General features: G+C 41.9%; 1 long non-coding RNA gene across 2 annotated transcripts in view; it reads left to right on the forward strand.

Moving 5' to 3' along the window:
- The window catches only part of LOC103876956, an 80,457-nt gene that overhangs the window by 46,131 nt on the left and 16,208 nt on the right, over window positions 1-18,118 (forward strand). For both annotated transcript variants that reach the window (XR_004178253.1, XR_004178255.1), the window contains exon 2: window positions 11,932-12,042. This is a non-coding gene — a long non-coding RNA (uncharacterized LOC103876956). The remainder of the gene's footprint in view (window positions 1-11,931; window positions 12,043-18,118) is intronic.

Raw genomic sequence — 18,118 nt, forward strand, 5'->3', positions numbered from 1 at the left:
CCTCTGGCCAGACTGACAGCACAAGAATAGGGTTATCTTTTTATTTTTTATTTATTTTTTTATTTTTTTTGAGATGGAGTCTCGCTCTTGTTGCCCAGGCTGGAGTGCATGGTATGATCTTGGCTCACTGCAACCTTCACCTCCCAGGTTCAAGAAATTCTCCTGCCTCAGCCTTCCATGCAGCTGGTATGACAGGAATGCGCCACCACACCCAGTTAATTTTTGTATTTTTATAGATGTGGGGTTTTGTCATGTTGGCCAGGCTGGTCTTGAACTCCTGACCTCAGGTGATCCACCCACCTTAGCCTCCCAAAGTGCTGGGATTACAGGCGTGAGCCACCGTGCCCGGCCAGTGTAGGGCTATCCTTAAGACTCTTTTAACTCAGGATATCGCAAAACAAGAGGGTTGAAAAGGGCTGAACCCTAGCATGTAATCTATAATTAACCTAAGCATCAGTATAGATGCTAAAAATCAGTACAAGTATACCCAGTGTGGTAGCTAGATACCTCCCCTCCCGGGACAGCACTGTTAAAACCTTCACTCTGGGCTAGAGGAGGGTCTCTGTTCTGGTTTTGAGGTCACACTCCTGAATGTGACTTGTCTACTTCTACGGTTCTTTCTGGGCACATCCTGTTTTGGTCAGCTCAGCCACTTTCTGGCATTATCTGCCAGGTAATTAATGGATTTATCAATTACGGAAAAAATCTGTCTCCTTGTCTGGATGTACTTAAAATTCAGTGTTTAAGGAACAGAGATGTTCTGCTCCAACTCAGTGAGTGCTGTCAACTGCATGTCTAGTGCTTTAGCTATTTCTGTTTCTAGTCGTCATTTCCCAAATCTGCGAAATGCAGAAACGCTTGAGATACAAGCCTCCTCCAAAGCTAGGCCATTCTACAAATTGCCTTCTGCTGGCCACCGCTCTTCAGCCCAGCACTGTGGTCCTTGTGCCTGGGAAGGAAGTCTTATTCCTTTCCTTGTCACTGGCCTCTCCAGGCATGCGGTAAAAAGGTCCCCCTGGCACACCTGGGACATGGAACATTTTCCCCATGACTGAGATCACTGACTGAGAGCAGCAACTAGACTGACTCCCCTCCTCTGTTTCCCACCCCAAGCAGCTGTCTGAATGTTAGAATAGGCACAAGGAGTTGTTAAAGCGGAGAAAGGCTTACTTTTCATAAACAACACATGTTTTCTAAGGAGAGATTTATTTAATGAAAGCCTTTTTTCCCCCTGAGTCTGCGGTAGATTTGAATTGTAAAATAGATTTGGAGCTGTTTTGAGGGGAAGGATAGGGCTGGAGTGGAGACAGCAGAATTTCTCTATCCAGAGAAGTCCAGGATCTGGGAATAGGAGGTATGATAAGGCCATAGAAATATCCCCAAATGTCCCCCAGGTAGAGTGGCCCAAGAGAGTTGAAAACAGAGAGACCCAATATTCCATTTAATATAATTTGTGTTACAGTATCACCTTCGCACTATTTCCAAACACACACGCTCACATCTGCTTCCAGCAAATCTTTAATGCAGTTCCCTGCACACTCAATATCTTGACTGCGTATGGACATAGAGAAAGTGGCTGAATTTCCTCTCTGAGAAGAGGATGTCACGGAGGAAGAAGACATAGTTGCTAAACTGAGCCAATTCAACCAAAGCAGAAGCTGGAGCTAGAGATGACAATGAGAATGAAGCCTCCACCTCCCCTCTATCCACCTGGAAGTTCCACCAAAATCATCTCAAGAGCTTGGAAATTCCATGAAAAGTGGAGGAGGGCTTTGGGCCCATTCTGAAGGCCAGGGAGGACTACAGCTGATGGTTCCCAAAGACCTGTCTTCCACACTGACCCAGGGCCCAATTGCTCACACAATTTCTCCTCTTAGATGTCTAATAAGTAACTCCCATTTTAAATGGCCAAAAACCAAACTTGGCTCCACCCCCTAAACGTGCTTCTCCCTCAGTCTTTCCCACCTCAGTTACCAGCCCCACATCCACTCAGTTGCTCAAGCACCAAATCTACGAGTCATCCTTGGTTCTGCTTTCTCTCATTCTCTCCATCCAGGAGATCAGCAGGCCTTATCAGTCCCTCCTCCAAGACACATCTCAAGTTGACATTTCTCACCTTCTCTGCACATCTCCATTGATTTCACCCAAGAAGTCTCAGCCACCACTCCTCAATGGAACTCCTAGTTTTGCTCAACTGGTTATAGCAAAAACCTCCCTAACTAGTTACCCTGTCTTTCCTCTGGCCCCCAGTGGCCTTTTCACTACCTGGTGGTAGCAGCCAGAAAGGGGTATGTTTGTGTATAAATCGGACCATATCACTCCACCATTTACAATCATCCATGGCTTCCCATTGCAATCCAAACTCCTCTCTGTGGCCTAGGGGGCCCCACGTGACTGGGCCCTGTTCACCACTCTGACCTCTTTCCTCCTCCATTCATAGGGTGTCATCCACACTGGGCCCTTTCTTACCACATACACACAAAGCTTCTTCTTGCCTCAGAAGCTCTGTACATTGCTATTTTTCTACCTGGAATGCTTTTCCCTTAAATTTTCATCTATCTGCCCCAATCCCTAAACTTCTAGCCCCTGCTCACTCTCTACCCTTTATCTTATTTTCCTGTAACACTTATTTGTTGCTTGATTACGTATTTTTCATCTTCCTGTCCTCATTAAAATGTAACCTCAGGCCAGCTACAGTAGCTTGCACCTAGAATCCCAGCATTGTGGGAGGTCAAGGCAGGAGGATTGCTTGTGCCCAGGAGTTTGGGACCTGCCTGGGCAATATAGCAGGACACTGTCTCTCCAAAAAGAAACATTTTTAAAAATTAGCCAGTGTATTAGTCCATTTTCACGCTGCTGATAAAGACATACCTGAAACTAGGAAGAAAAAGAGGTTTAATTGGACTTACACTTCCACATGGCTGGGGAGGCCTTAGAATCATGGCAGGAGGCAAAAGGCACTTCTTACATGGCAGCAGCAAGAGAAAATGAAGAAGAAGCGAAAGCAGAAACCCCTGATAAATCCATCAGATCTCGTGAGATTTATTCACTATCACAAGAATAGCACAGGCAAGACTGGCCCTCATGATTGGATTACCTCCCCCTGGGTCCCTCCCCACAACATGTGGGAATTCTGGGAGACACAATTTAAGTTGAGATTTGGGTGGGGACACAGTCAAACCATGCCAGGCATGGTGGCACGTGCCTGTAGTCCCAGCTACCTGGGAGGTTGAGGTGGGAGGATTGCTTGAGTCCAGGAGTTTGAGGCTGCAGTGAGCTGAGATGTCACCACTGCACTCCAGCCTGGGCGACAGAGTGAGACCATGACTTTTTCACTTATCTATTCACTGTTGCTTACTGAGTTCTGATCACTGACAAAAATAACCATTGTGTGTGTGTATATGTGTGTGCATGTGTAAAACAGCAGACAATGAGGGCCTTGCATTGTTCTAAGAGTTGCTTGAAAATGCCTGTGTTTTGATACCTCATGATGCACATTCATGGGCCAGCCAATTGTAGTGACAGCTCTTTAATGAAGAAATGAAATCTACATTAATGTAGAATTTGTATTTGCTCTTAGTAAATACCTATAAGTGCCTAGTTCAACAGTTTCTGTGGTTGAAATGCTAAGAAATACAACTGAAATGCTGTTGAACTTTAAATGGCTAAATGCATGTATACCTGTATGTTGTTTTATTTACACACACACACACGTGTGTGTATATTATATTTAAATAATTTATTCTATATATATTTAATTTATTGTACATATATAGAATAAATTAAGCAATAATGTCCCTGGGCCCAAAGAAAGTATTCTGCATTCTCCTGTTATGCCAGAAAGGTGTTTACTATGTTGAGGGAAGTTCCCACACTCATAACCTCTAAGTGATTCCCCAGCACAGCTTAGAGCTGATGTTTCTGCCGGAGGAAGCCCTGAGTCATTCTCTGCATCTTTCCTGAGATCTGGAGAGTGCAAGGGTACCCATACCTCTCCCTCCACCAGGCCAGGGGGATTAGGAAAGAGTCAGAGATGAAGGAGAAAAGGAGAAGAGAAATTGGTAAGAGGAAAAAGGATAAATGTGCTCAATTCTTTCCTCCTCTGATTACAGCCAGAGGAAGGCAGTCTGAGGCCCCTTAACTAACTCCCTTTTAAGGTCTGGCAAGGATATACCGCATTTCATTTAGCTATGCTTCTATTACTTGAATGGCTTGCTTTTTTCTCAGGGAAATAGAATTGGGGAAGGAATTATAAGGAAGAGAATTTTCTTGCTTTTATTCTGTCTATAAATGGCATATGAGAGGGGACATGGAAATAGCATGAAAGAGTCACAATTTTCTTACAATCACTAGTATTCTACACTAATGTATCTGGGTGGCAGAGCGGATGGAGCCATAATGGTGTTTATTATGGACTGAATCATGTTCCCCCAAGATTCATATGTTAAAGCTGCATGCTCAGTGTGATGGTATTAGGATGTGGAGCCTTTGGGAGGTATTTAGGTTTACAGAGGTCCTGAGAGTGGAATCCCCATGATGGCATTAGTGCCTTCTAAGGAGAGATCTCTCTCTCTCCACCACAGGAGGACACAGCGAGAAGGCAGCTGTCTGCAAGCCAGGAAGAAAGCCCTCACCAGGAATCCATCAGCACCTTCACTTTGGGCTTTCAGCCTCCAGAACTGTAGGAAATACATGTTGTTGTTGAAGCCACCCAGGCTATGCTATTTTGTGATAGTCGCCAAACTGACTAAGAGAGTGTTTTACATGAATTAATTAAGCAGATATTTCCTGAGCATTACTAGTACTCTGGGTACTGTTCTGCAGTTAAGTATAGAGCAGTGATCAATCAGGTGAGGTTCTGCTTTCATGGGACTTCAGTTTGAGTGGGAAAATACACCACATACCATAAAAAAGTTAACAGACAAGTAAATGTTAGATAGTGAGAAGAGCCATGAACAAAACAACAGAACCATGCTATGTAGAGGGACTGGGGAGTGGCTACTTTAGATCAGGTCATCAAAAGAGGCTTTCTGGGGAGGGGACATTTGAGCTGAATGACAAGGAAATGCTGACTAGGAGAAAACCTGGTAGAAAACGTTCCAGGCACAGGGAACCATGGTGCTAACATCATGTCTATGTAAGACCGACAGTTAACCTCTGAGTTAGGTCAAGCAAAGAATGAAGGGGACTTGAGACAGGCTTGAGTGTTAATGTCCAAAAATGAAAGCAAGAGATGCACAGCAAGAAATTCATATAAGAAGCTTCAGATTTTGAATACCAATGAAATAACCATGGTTTCTGAGTGACCTCCTACTCCACACAAGTCCTCCCCTTGTATTTCCTGCATTATTGCCATCCACCATCCACACAACATGCCATATCCAAATATCATAATAAGGCTGGGCGCGGTGGCTCACACCTGTAATCACAGTACTTTGGAAGGCCAAGGCAGGTGGATCACCTGAGGCCGGGAGTTTGAGACCAGCCTGGCCAACATAGTGAAACTCCGTCTCTACTTAAAATACAAAAATTAGCTGGGCAGTAGTGGCATGTGCCTGTAATCCTGGCTACTTGGGAGGCTGAGGCAGGAGAATTGCTTGAGCCTGGGAGGCGGGGGTTGCAGCAAGCCAAGATCATGCCACTGCACTCTAGTCTGGGCAACAGAGTGAGCTCCTGTCTCAAAAAAAACCAAACAAACATACACACACACAAACATCATTATGAGATAATTTTTGTTAAATAATTTTAAAAATTAACATCTTATAATTGTGAGGTCCATTTGTCACAATTGATAAATGAATCAATATTGATACATTATTATTAATTGAAGTCCACACTATTCAGATTTTTTTCTTTTCTTTTAGTGAAACCCTGTCTTACTTTGTTGCCCAGGCTAGAGTGCAAGTGGCTTAATGAGGGCTCACTGTAGCCTTGACCTCCCAGGGTCAAGTGGTCCTCCCACCTTGGCACTCCCTACCCCCCTGCCCCCTACTCCCCTAAATAGCTGGGACTATAGGCACACACCACCACACCTGGCTAATTTTTTAATTTTTTGTAGCGATGGGGATCTCACTATATTGCCCAGGCTCTATTCAGATTTCTAATGCCCTTTTCCTGTTAGGATCCCATCCAGGATACTGCATTGCATTTAGTCATGCTTCCTTAGGCTACTTTTGGCTCTAACAGTTTCCTAGACTTTCCCTGTTTTTGCTGCCTTTGACAGTTTTGAGCAGGGACTGATCAGGCAATTTGTAGACTGTCCCTCACTTGGGATTTATCTGATGCTTTTCTCCTAATGAGACAGTGGTTATGGGTTATTGGAAGAGAGATCACAGTGGTAAAGTACCATTCTCATCCCATCACATAAGAGTGCATGCTGGGCCGGGTACAGTGGCTCACGCCTGTTCCTAGCACTTTTGGAGACCGAGGTGGGTGGATCACCTGAGGTTGGGAGTTCAAGACCAACCTAACCAATATGGAGAAGCCCCGTCTCTACTAAAAATACAAAATTAGCCGGGTGTGGTGCTGCATGCCTGTAATCCCAGGTACTCGGGAGGCTGAGGCAGGAGAATTGCTTGAACTCAAGAGGTGGAGGTTGCAGTGAGCTGATATCGTGCCATTGCACTCCAGCCTAGGCAACAAGAGCAAAACTCCATTTCATTTTTTTTTTTTTTTTTTGAGATGGAGTCTCGCTCTGTCGCCCAGGCTGGAGTGCAGTGGCCGGATCTCAGCTCACTACAAGCTCCGCCTCCCAGGCGCCTGCCACCTCGCCCGGCTAGTTTTTTGTATTTTTTTAGTAGAGACGGGGTTTCACCGTGTTATTAGCCAGGATGGTCTCGATCTCCTGACCTTGTGATCCGCCCGTCTCGGCCTCCCAAAGTGCTGGGATTACAGGCTTGAGCCACCGCGCCCGGCAAAACTATTTTTGAGACGGAGTCTCGCCTGGGTCGCCTCCAGGCTGGGAGTGCAGGCTCGATCTCAGCTCACTGCAGCTCACCTGGCACCCGGCCATTCTGCCTCAGCCTCCCGGGAGTAGGCTGGGACTACAGGCTCAGCCACTGGCCTCGCTAGTTTGTATTTTTTAGTAGAGACGGGTTTCACTGCGGTTAGCCAGGATGGTCTCGGACGGACCTCGACCGGCCTGGCCGGGCTCTCCCAGTGCTGGGATTACAGGCTTGAGCCACCAAGGCCCGCCGGTAAAATCCCATTTCAAAAAAGCATGCTGCCACCATGACTTATCACTGCTGATGCTGACCTTGATCTCCTGGCTGAGGTTCCAAGTGATTTTTGATGCCTCATTCTCCCATCCCTGGAATCTATCATTCATCAGGCCTCATCTGATACATCTCTCAACATTCTCGCTCAGAACCCACTCCTCATCAACATTACCTCTACAGTCTCAAGTCTGAGTTCCCAGACTGTTCTCAGCATCCTGTACCACATTATCAAAGCTCTAATCATAGCCTTTCTCTGGCTAAATAATCCCACTTAGGAATAAAACTTCTGTCTTAGTTGGAAGTTAAGGTCCAAGGTTTTCAGTGTTGCTTTGGGGTCTTTTTCTCAATCTGAATGCAAGCTACTTTCCAGTTTCAGCTCCTGCCCTGAGATCTGGGTACTGTGCTAGCACTCCTCCGCCACACCCTCTGCTCATTCCATCATGCTGCAGTAGTTACTGCTTCTTAAGCTTCTGTCCTATGCCAGGCAGCTTTCTGGGCCTGAGAATACAAAAACTACTAAGAAAAGGTTCCCTACACTCAAGGAATGAGGTGTAGCTGGAGTGACAGTCATTATAAATGGATAATTGCAAGGTGGTTAGGTAGATGCGGGGCATTTATTTAGGCATGTACAAATTTTAAAGGGAGCAACTAGGCCAAAGCCCCTCACTGTGGCCCCAGTACTTAGGGGAGATTATACTAAGATAGTGATACCTGAGCAATGATGTCAATAAAGAAAAAAGTTCACCAAGCAGACAAGAGGCCAAGAGAAGTTCTGGGCAGAAGGCACAGCACACACTAAGGCATGGCCACTAAGCAATTTAATGTGGAAATATTTGCAAAAGATGAGTAAGAGCTAAACTGTGATGAAACAAGTTAAGAAACTTGAATTTTAACCCACAGTTAAAGCACAGTGTTTTCAAGCTGTAGGTCTTGAAATCAATTTAGTGAGTTCCTATGATTATTTTAAAATGAAATAGAGGAGAAAAATTTGTTTTGTGAAAATGTCATTTCCATTACTGCACACATATGCATCTTTATGTGTGGTTTGCAATGTAAACTATACTTCTTACTGGAAATCACCTTTACATAAAATACTGCTATATGGAGGTTTTGCAAGGATATATAGCAGGGATGTATTTTCAAACAGTATTTCTCAAACTTACAGAGCCCGGCCGGGTGTGGTGGCTCATACCTGTAATCCCAGCACTTTGGGAGGCCAAGGAAGGCAGATTGCTTGAGCCCAGGTTTGGACAACATGGTGAAACCCTATCTCTACAAAAAAAAATTTTTTTTAATTAGCTGGGCATGGTGGCACATGTCTGTAGTCCCAGCTACTTGAGAGGCTGAAGTAGGAGGACTGCTTGAGCCCAGGAGGTCAAGGCTGCAATGAGCCCTGATTGTGCCACTGCACTCCAGCCTGGATGACACAGTGAAATCCTGTCTCAAAAAAAAAAAAAATTCTTGGCCCCAATCCAGACTCACAGAATCAGAATTTCCAGTGGCGAAGACCTGGTAATTCTGTATTTGTAATCAATACCCCAGGCACTTCTTGTGAAGAAAGCTTTGGAACACTGGTACTTTAAGAGAATAATAGAAAAAAAAGATCAGAACAAGAAGAAACTAGAGGCAGAAAGAGCAGTTGGAAGACACTTGCTATTGCCCGAGAGATGGCAAAACTTGAACCAAGGCAACAGCAGTGGGGGAAGGAGGAGAGGCGGCTTCAGGAGGCCTTGAAGACGCAGACTGTCAGAGGTAGAGCTACAGGACACCACCCAGGCCTCTAAGGATTGTATCTTGAACACTTTCATAAACATTGGGAATATGAGAGGCGGAATAGGTTGCTGGGAAAGATAATGAGCTCAGTTTTGGAACATGTTGACTTTGAAGTGAAATCCATAATGAAGAGTGGACATTTGGACAAGCTGTTCTGGAACTCAGCATAGAGGTCAGAGCTGGAGATAAGGATTTCTGAATCATTTGAATCACTAGTATATAGGTGAGAGGAGGAAAAGTGAAATTCCCCCAGGAAGCGGGTGGAGTCTGAAGGGCCAGGAATGACATATGGAGGCCTTCGGCACTCCCGACCCTCCTCATCAACCTTCAGCCTCATCCTTCTCCTCTGTGCCCTTTCCCTAATCTCTTTTTCTACCTCACACAATTTTATCAAAGGCCATCTCCCAACCGTTACTACCTTAGATGGAATTAACCTCTGCATTGTGCTACGGTATCTCTTTGTACTCCCTTTATCACACCTCCAATCATTTTAGATTAGGGCTAGTGTTGTCCCATTTTCTTTTTCACCTGTTAGAGGCAGAAGCGTGTCTGGATTTCCAGCACCCCGCACAAAGTTGGTGTTTAGTAAATGTTTGTGATCTTGTGGTGGAGATTTAAGGATGACTCATTCATTTGGACTCATAATTCTAGTGTCTAAAGTATAAATGAATCTACTCAAACAATAGCTGCCAAGCTATAATAAATTATTGCTGATGGTATTTCTTGACAGTACCATCTGGCCTTTGTCTTCCTATTTCTAGTTCAAGGTTCTTACATTTTATTTTAACAATAGCTACCCAAATTTATCTTTTTCATATCACTGCATCGCACAGAAAGGGCATATTACTATAATAATTTAAAACTATTATGTAATAATAGAATAATAATAAACTTCCAAATACCCATCACTCAACTTCAATAATTATCAACTCAGGGTCAATTCTGTTTTATCTTTACCTCCAACTCCATTGCATATTATTTTGAAGCAAATGCCAGAGAACATATCAGTAAAAGAGAAGACTTTTTTAAAACCATAATATTATAACACCTAAAAAAATTAACAATAATCTCTTAACATCCATATTGATTCATTGTTCAAATGACCAATTTTCTCATAAATGCAAGTTCTTTTACAGTTTTAAAAAATTAAGATCCAAATAAGGTCCACTTGTTGCAATTCATCAATATGCCTTTTAAATCTCTTTTAATCTATAGGCTTCCCACTGAACCCCCTTTCTTGAAAATTATTAATTGAATAAATCAGGTCATTTGTTCTGAAGAGTTTCTCATAGTCTAGTTTGTTTGCTTCCTTCATTCTCCCAGTGTAGTGCAACATGTTTCTTTGTCCTATTTTCTGAAATTGGTATTTGAACAAGAAACTTGGTAAGATTTGAATCTGCTTTTTTGTCAAGACTTCTTCACGAATGGGTATATTCTTCCTTCTTCCATCAGGAGGTCCATACTGTTTGGTTGTCTGTATTCTTGTTATGTTAGCAATCACTTCTCCTTAAGGCCTAGACCCTTTAGTTCTTTAGAGGCTATCGAAAGGGGACTCTATTATTCCTTTGTTGTTTAGTGGTTGAATTAGTTCTTTAAACAGGAACTTTGCCTCATGCACTATTTAGTTACTGGGGCATACAGTTCATATAGGAAAGGCAGAAAAAAAAATGGTAGAATTTATTTACTGGTTATCAATTCAATAATGAGTTGCCTCCCAATAATCTTCTAAACATGACCAGTTTTTTGAGCATCATTATGGACTCATAGATTTAAACATATTTGAGGTGTTTCAATCTATTGCTGGTATTATCCCTATTGATGTCAAAATTGTGACACCTTTGGCCATTGGGAGCCTCTTTAAGTTGGTTCTGCTGTCCTTTTGAGAATGACCCTGTAGTCTTCAATATCTTCCTCACTATCTATACGACAAGGTGCTTCAGGGTTCCCTTGTTCATGTCCTGCCCTAGACCTTGACTCAGCCATTTCTTTAAGGAGCCTGGCTCTTTTACGTGGGAAATGGTATTTCAGGACATCGATCAGGGATTTGGGGGTGCTTATTGCACCTGGGTTGGCTAGAGACTGACTTTAAATTTTTGAATTTCTCAGACATACTAGTGGCTAACAGTGCAGGTGCCAGAGGTAGACTGGGTTTGAATCACCACTCTACCACATATTATGTACGGACACGGCGCTAGTTTACCAACTTATCTGTGCTTCAGTTTTTCTCAATTGTGAAAAGAGAATAATAACAGTAGCTAAGTTTGTGGAATCCTGGTAAAGTTTAAATGAAGTGATTCATGTAAAATGCTTAGAATAGGGCCTGGCACATAAGGCTGTGTAAGCATCGGCTATTATTATTCTTATTACTAGTCTCTTTCCAGCCTTGTCATTGTTGCCTGCTCACACTGTGGGTCATCTGATATGCAATACAGACTTACATTTTATTTGTATCTAGTGACATACTGACTTATTTTAGAGAACTAGTCTAAGTCACATCTGCAACATTTGTCCTACTAATCTGCTACTTTAAATGATGCAACACTCGCACATATTAGAACATTTCCTGTAAAGGAATTCAAATTCAACAAAACTAATGGCATTCATAAGGTCACCAAGCACCAGCGTACTTTCTGCTTTTTATACTTGTCTGGAAAGGGGTAAATTAGCAGAAGCCTGGCTAGACCTTAACCACTATGGAGTTAAGGTCTTACTTTGCACTGGGGGCTTGGACAAGCCCCACTGGTCTTGTCTTTACTAGTTGAACACAGGGAGCTATTAGGGGTGGCATTCCCCAAGCCCTCCAGATCCCTTTCTAATCAAACTGGTAGAATTACAAGACATATCCCAGATCACATAAATCTTAATGTTGGTTCTGTCTGGAAGCCCATGCATATTATGAAATCTTGATCTATTCAGCCATTTGCCATAACTCTGTCCTCAGGTTCGAGGAGTTAAGATCTCAGCACTGCTGCAACCGAAGACAGTGAAAGGCAAGCAGCAGACCCGTCGGCTGTTTCCTTGGTGGTCCGTTAGACCCCAACAAAACCTCAAGGTATAGTTTCTCTAAACCTAAAAACCCTATGGACCTCTAACAAGAACAGTCTCTACAGTAGTTAAATCACAGTTTCTTTAAAGCAAAGGCATTTGTTTACCTGCAATTTCATATACTTGCATTACTGACATATGATTGTGCTATCATTGCATTAGCCGTGCCAAGTTGTCTACAGCTCGCTGGCTAGAAATTCTCAGGATGCACTAGGGTTCATTTTTGCTTAAACAAAAATTCACTTGCTTGTTTTATTCTCTTCTCTCTTCTTTCTCTTAACAGCACTCTTAGCATTTTTTTAAAAGTAGCTGTCATTAGATTACTTGACATTTAAAACACTTTGGAATAAAATATAATTTTAATCACATATTTGTCAACAGGAAAGTGTGAATAAATAATGGTAAATTCATGTAATAGAAACTATTAAGCCACTAAAATTATAAAATGCATTTTTAAATATTGACATAGAAACATGAGAGAACAAAAACAAGCTCTAAACAGTTTGTATAGTAGGATTAAATTTTAGTAAAATAATAATTATTTTACATGTTGGCATATGTATAGAAAAAAATTTGAAGAAACAAGTTGTTAATAGGGGTTATCTCCAGGGGTGAGATTATCATTGTCTTTTCCTACATATTCCTATAGTCTCTGAATTTCTTATGAATATTTATTAGTTTTCCAATCAGAAAATGTTTATTTTTTTGAAAATCAATGTTGTTATAACTTGTTCAGAAGAGTGAAGTAATACATTATCCATTGTAATAATAACTTTACTGAGATTTCTCATGGTAGCTTCTCAGGAAATTCTATAATACTAATAAGTTTCTGTAAAAATCGAAGTTATTAATATAATTACTGAAGAATTGAAAAACAGTATACTTAGTCTTCTCAGAATCCAAAATAATTTAGTATATATTTTTATACATATGCAAAACCAAATGGAATTTAAAACTTTGAAATGTTTAGAACAATCAACAAACCACTTCATTCATTAAGCATACATTTCTGCTACATAGTCTGTGCCAGGCAATGTGCTAGGCATGCAAATACCAGTTACACAGAGATGAAAAAGATCAACCCCATTTCTGTCCTCATCTGCTGGACTGAAACAGCCCTGTGTATATCCTGGAGCATAGGAATAATTAACTAGAAGAACTGCTATATGTGAATAAATAATATGCAAATTAACTAATTTTTTATGCTAAAGTGAATTTTTCATTTCATAAGGGCTAAGTGACTAGAAAGATTATACATTTCATCAGCACATTCAAATTTCACAAAATCATCACACACTGTAGGATGTATGTTCATATATCTTGACACCTCCAAATCAAATATAAAAGAAAAGGAAAAATAGACGTGAAACCTTATTATCGTTTTCTACTGATGTTTCACTTTTAGATGTGACATTTGAAATCTAAGACAAAAAAAAAGCTTCTGCTTTTATTTTGAATCATAAAGTTAACAAGTCCGTTTTTAAAAATCATGAGCACCAAATTCCTTAAAGATGAGATATTCTTATTTCATAACTTTCCGTCCAAATCATGCCTAAATCATTTTTCAGTTCTTTGGAGCAGATGACGATTAAGGGGGAAAGGGAATGAGGGATCAAAATGTTCAGTGAAATGGAATTTAGTTTGTTTTTGTAAGGTTGAAATCCCTTGAAGATGCTACATAAACTACTACTTTAGGCCAGGGGGTAGCAAACCTTTTCTGTGAAGGGCCAGATAGTAAATCTTTTAGGATTTGTGCATCATGGACCATGCTGTCTCTGCCAAAATGGCTCAACTCTGTTGTTTTAGGGCAAAACAGCCATGAACTACACATAAACAAAGGGACATAGCTGTGTTTCAATAAAACTTTATTTATGGATGCCAAAAATTTTAATGTTATGTAATTTTCACATGTCATTATTCTTTTGATTTTTAAAAAATAATTTAAAATGTAAAATTCGTTCTTAGCTGGCAGACCTCACAAGAATCTGGTGGCTGGTTGGACTTGACACATGGCCAGTTGCCAGCCCCTGCTATAGGTCAGTGTGTGGTGCTTGGGATCTGCGGCTTCTCTTTGGTCCTGGTATTGAAGGGTAGGAGGTAGGAGAGGAGAATCTAAGAGATTATAAAACAAAACTCTATTGTTTTTCTAAAAACAATTCAAACCTCTTTATTAATCTAAGAAGTTACTATCATGGCCGGGCACAGTGGCTTACACCTGTAATCCCAGCACTTTGGGATGCTGAGGCAGGCAGATCACCTGAGGTCGGGAATTTGAGACCAGCCTGATCAACGTGGAGAAATCCCATCTCTACTAAAATTACAAAATTAGCCAGGAGTGGTGGCGTGTGCCTGTAATTCCAGCTACTAGGGAGGCTGAGGCAGGAGAATCGCGTGAACCCGGGAGGTGGAGGTTGCGGTGAGCTGAGATCACACCATTGCACTCCAGCCTGGGCAACAAGAGCAAAACTCTGTTAAAAAAAAAAAAAAAAAGGAAGTTACTATCATAAAGTGTGTATATATATATATATATTTTTTTTTTTTTGGAGAAGGAGTCTCGCTCTGTCACCCAGGCTGGAGTGCAGTGGCATGATCTCGGCTCACTGCAAGCTCCACCTCCCGGGTTCACGCCATTGTCCTGCCTCAGCCTCCCGAGTAGCTGGGACTACAGGTGCCCGCCACCATGCCTGGCTAATTTTTTGTATTTTTTTAGTAGAGCAGGGTTTCACCGTGTTAGCCAGGATGGTCTTTATCTCCTGACCTCGTGATCCGCCCATTTTGGCCTCCCAAAGTGCTGGGATTACAGGCTTGAGCCACTGCGCCCGGCCGTAAAGTATATTTTTAGAAGTTTATAAAACATTTAAAGAAACAATGAGTTTTAAAAGGATGCACCTGTATCCAGAACCTACAAAGAACTCAAACAAATTTATAAGAATAAAACAAACAACCCCATCAAAAAGTGGGCAAAGGATATGAACAGACACTTCTCAAAAGAAAACATTCATACAGCCAACAGACACATGAAAAAATGCTCATCATCACTTGCCATCAGAGAAATGCAAATCAAAACCACAATGAGATACCATCTCACACCAGTTAGAATGGCAATCATTAAAAAGTCAGGAAACAACAGGTGCTGGAGAGGATGTGGAGAAATAGGAAGACTTTTACACTGTTGGTGGGACTGTAAACTAGTTTAACCATTGTGGAAGACAGCGTGGTGATTCCTCAGGGATCTAGAACTAGAAATACCATTTGACCCAGCCATCCCATTACTGGGTATATAGCCAAAGGATTATAAATCATGTTGCTATAAAGACGCATGCACCATATGTTTATTGCAGCACTATTCACAATAGCAAAGACTTGGAACCAACTCAAACGTCCATCAATGACAGACTGGATTAAGAAAATGTGGCACATGGATCTAATTAAACTGAAGAGCTTCTGCACAGCAAAAGAAACTACCATCAGAGTGAACAGGCAACCTACAGAATGGGAGAACATTTTTGCAATCTGCTCATCTGACAAAGGGCTAATATCCAGAACCTACAAAGAACTCAAACAAATTTACGAGAAAAAAACAAACAACCCCATCAAAAAGTGGGCAAAGGATATGAACAGACACTTCTCTTTTTTTTTTTTTTTTTTTTTTGAGATGGAGTCTCGCTCTGTCGCCCAGGCTGGAGTGCAGTGGCCGCATCTCAGCTCACTGCAAGCTCCGCCTCCCGGGTTTACGCCATTCTCCTGCCTCAGCCTCCCGCGTAGCTGGGACTACAGGTGCCCGCCACCTCGCCCGGCTAGTTTTTTGTATTTTTAGTAGAGACGGGGTTTCACCGTGTTAGCCAGGATGGTCTCGATCTCCTGACCTTGTGACCCACCTGTCTCGGCCTCCCAAAGTGCTGGGATTACAGGCTTGAGCCACCGCGCCCGGCCAAACAGACACTTCTCAAAAGAAAACATTCATACAGCCAACAGACACATGAAAAAATGCTCATCATCACTGGCCATCAGAGAAATGCAAATCAAAACCACAATGAGATACCATCTCACGCCAGTTAGAATGGCAATCATTAAAAAATCAGGAAAAAACAGGTGCTGGAAAGGATGTGGAGAAATAGGAAGACTTTTACACTGTTGGTGGGACTGCAAACTAGTTCAACCATTGTGGAAGACAGTGCGGCGATTCCTCAAGGATCTAGACCTAGAAATACCATTTGACCCAGCCATCCCATTACTGGGGATATACCCAAAGGATTATAAGTCATGCTGCTATAAAGATACATGCACACGTATGTTTATTGCGGCACTGTTCACAATAGCAAAGACTTAGAATCAACCCAAATGTCCATCAGTGACAGACTGGATTAAGAAAATGTGGCACATATACACCATGGAATACTATGCAGTCATACAAAAGGATGAGTTCGTGTCCTTTATAGGGACATGGATGCAGCTGGAAACCATCATTCTCAGCAAACTATCGCAAGAACAGAAAACCAACCACCACATATTCTCACTCATAGGTGGGAATTGAACAATGAGATCACTTGGACACAGGAAGGGGAGCATCACATACCGGGTCCTATTGTGGGGAGGGGGTAGTGGGGAGGGATAGCATTAGGAGATATACCTAATGTAAATGATGAGTTAATGGGTGCAGCACACCAACATGGCACATGTACAAACCTGCACATTGTGCACATGTACCCTAGAACTTAAAGTATAATAATAAATAAATAAATAAATAAATACATAAAAAGAAAATGTGGCACATAAACACCATGGAATACTACGCAGCCATAAAAAAGGATGAGTTCACGTCCTTTGTAGAGACATGGATGCAGCTGGAAACCATCATTCTCAGCAAACTATGGCAAGAACAGAAAACCAAACACCGCATGTTCTCACTCATAGGTGGGAATTGAATAATGAGAACACTTGGACACAGGAAGGGGAACATCACACACCAGGGCCTGTTGTGGGGTAGGGGGCTGGGGGAAGAATAGCATTAGGAGATGTGCCTAATGTAAATTACAAGTTAATTGGTGCAGCCCACCAACATGGCACATGTATACATATGTAACAAACCTGCACATTGTGCACATGTACCCTAGAACTCAAAGTTAAATAAATAAATAAATAAATAAATAAATAAATAATTTTTTAAAAGGATGGACCTGGAGAGCATTATGCTGAGTGAAATAAACCAGAAGGAGAAAGATACTGTATGATCTCAGGGCAGAGAGTAGAATTGTGATTACCAAGGACTCAGGAAAGGGAAAAATGGGGAGGTGATGATTACAGGGTACAAAGTTTCAGTAATGCAAGATAAATAAGTTCTGGAGACCTATTATATAGCATAGTGCCTATAGCTAACGATACTGTATTGTACACTTAAAATGTGTCCAAGAGGGTAGCTTTTATATTGAGTGTTCTTACCATGCACACACACAAATTAATAATAATAATAATAAAGGGGTTGGGAGAAAACTTCAGGAGGTGATGAATATATTTATGGTCTTGACGGTAGTGATGGTTTTATGGGTATATGCTTATCCTCAAACCCACAGCGTTGTGTACTTTATTTTTTTTCCCTCTTTTTCCATGTCTCACAGAAGACTTCTATAGAGTTGTATACTTTAAAAATGTGTAGCTTTTTTGTTATTGTTGAAATGGACTCTCGCTCTGTCACCCAGGGTAGAGTGCAGTGGCGCAATCTCAGCTCACTCCAACCTCCGCCTCCCGGGTCAAATGATTCTCCTGTCCCAGTTTCCCGAGTAGCTAGGATTACAGGCTCCTGCCACCACACCTGGCTAATTTTTGTATATTTAGTAGAGATGGGGTTTCACTATGTTGGCTAGGCTGGTCTCAAACTCCTGACCTCAGGTGATCCACCAACCTCAGCCTCCCAAAGTGCTGCAATTATAGGCATAAGCCACTGTGCCTGGCCTATGAGTAGCTTTATATATGTAAATTATACCTCAATACAGTGTTTTGGTTCTTTTTATTTATTTTTATTTTTTTTGAGATGGAATCTTGCTCTGTTGCCCAGTCTGGAGTGCAGTGGCACTAGCTGGGCTCAC

Source organism: Papio anubis, chromosome 14 (assembly GCF_008728515.1).
Source record: "Papio anubis isolate 15944 chromosome 14, Panubis1.0, whole genome shotgun sequence".
NCBI classification, from domain to species: domain Eukaryota; kingdom Metazoa; phylum Chordata; class Mammalia; order Primates; family Cercopithecidae; genus Papio; species Papio anubis.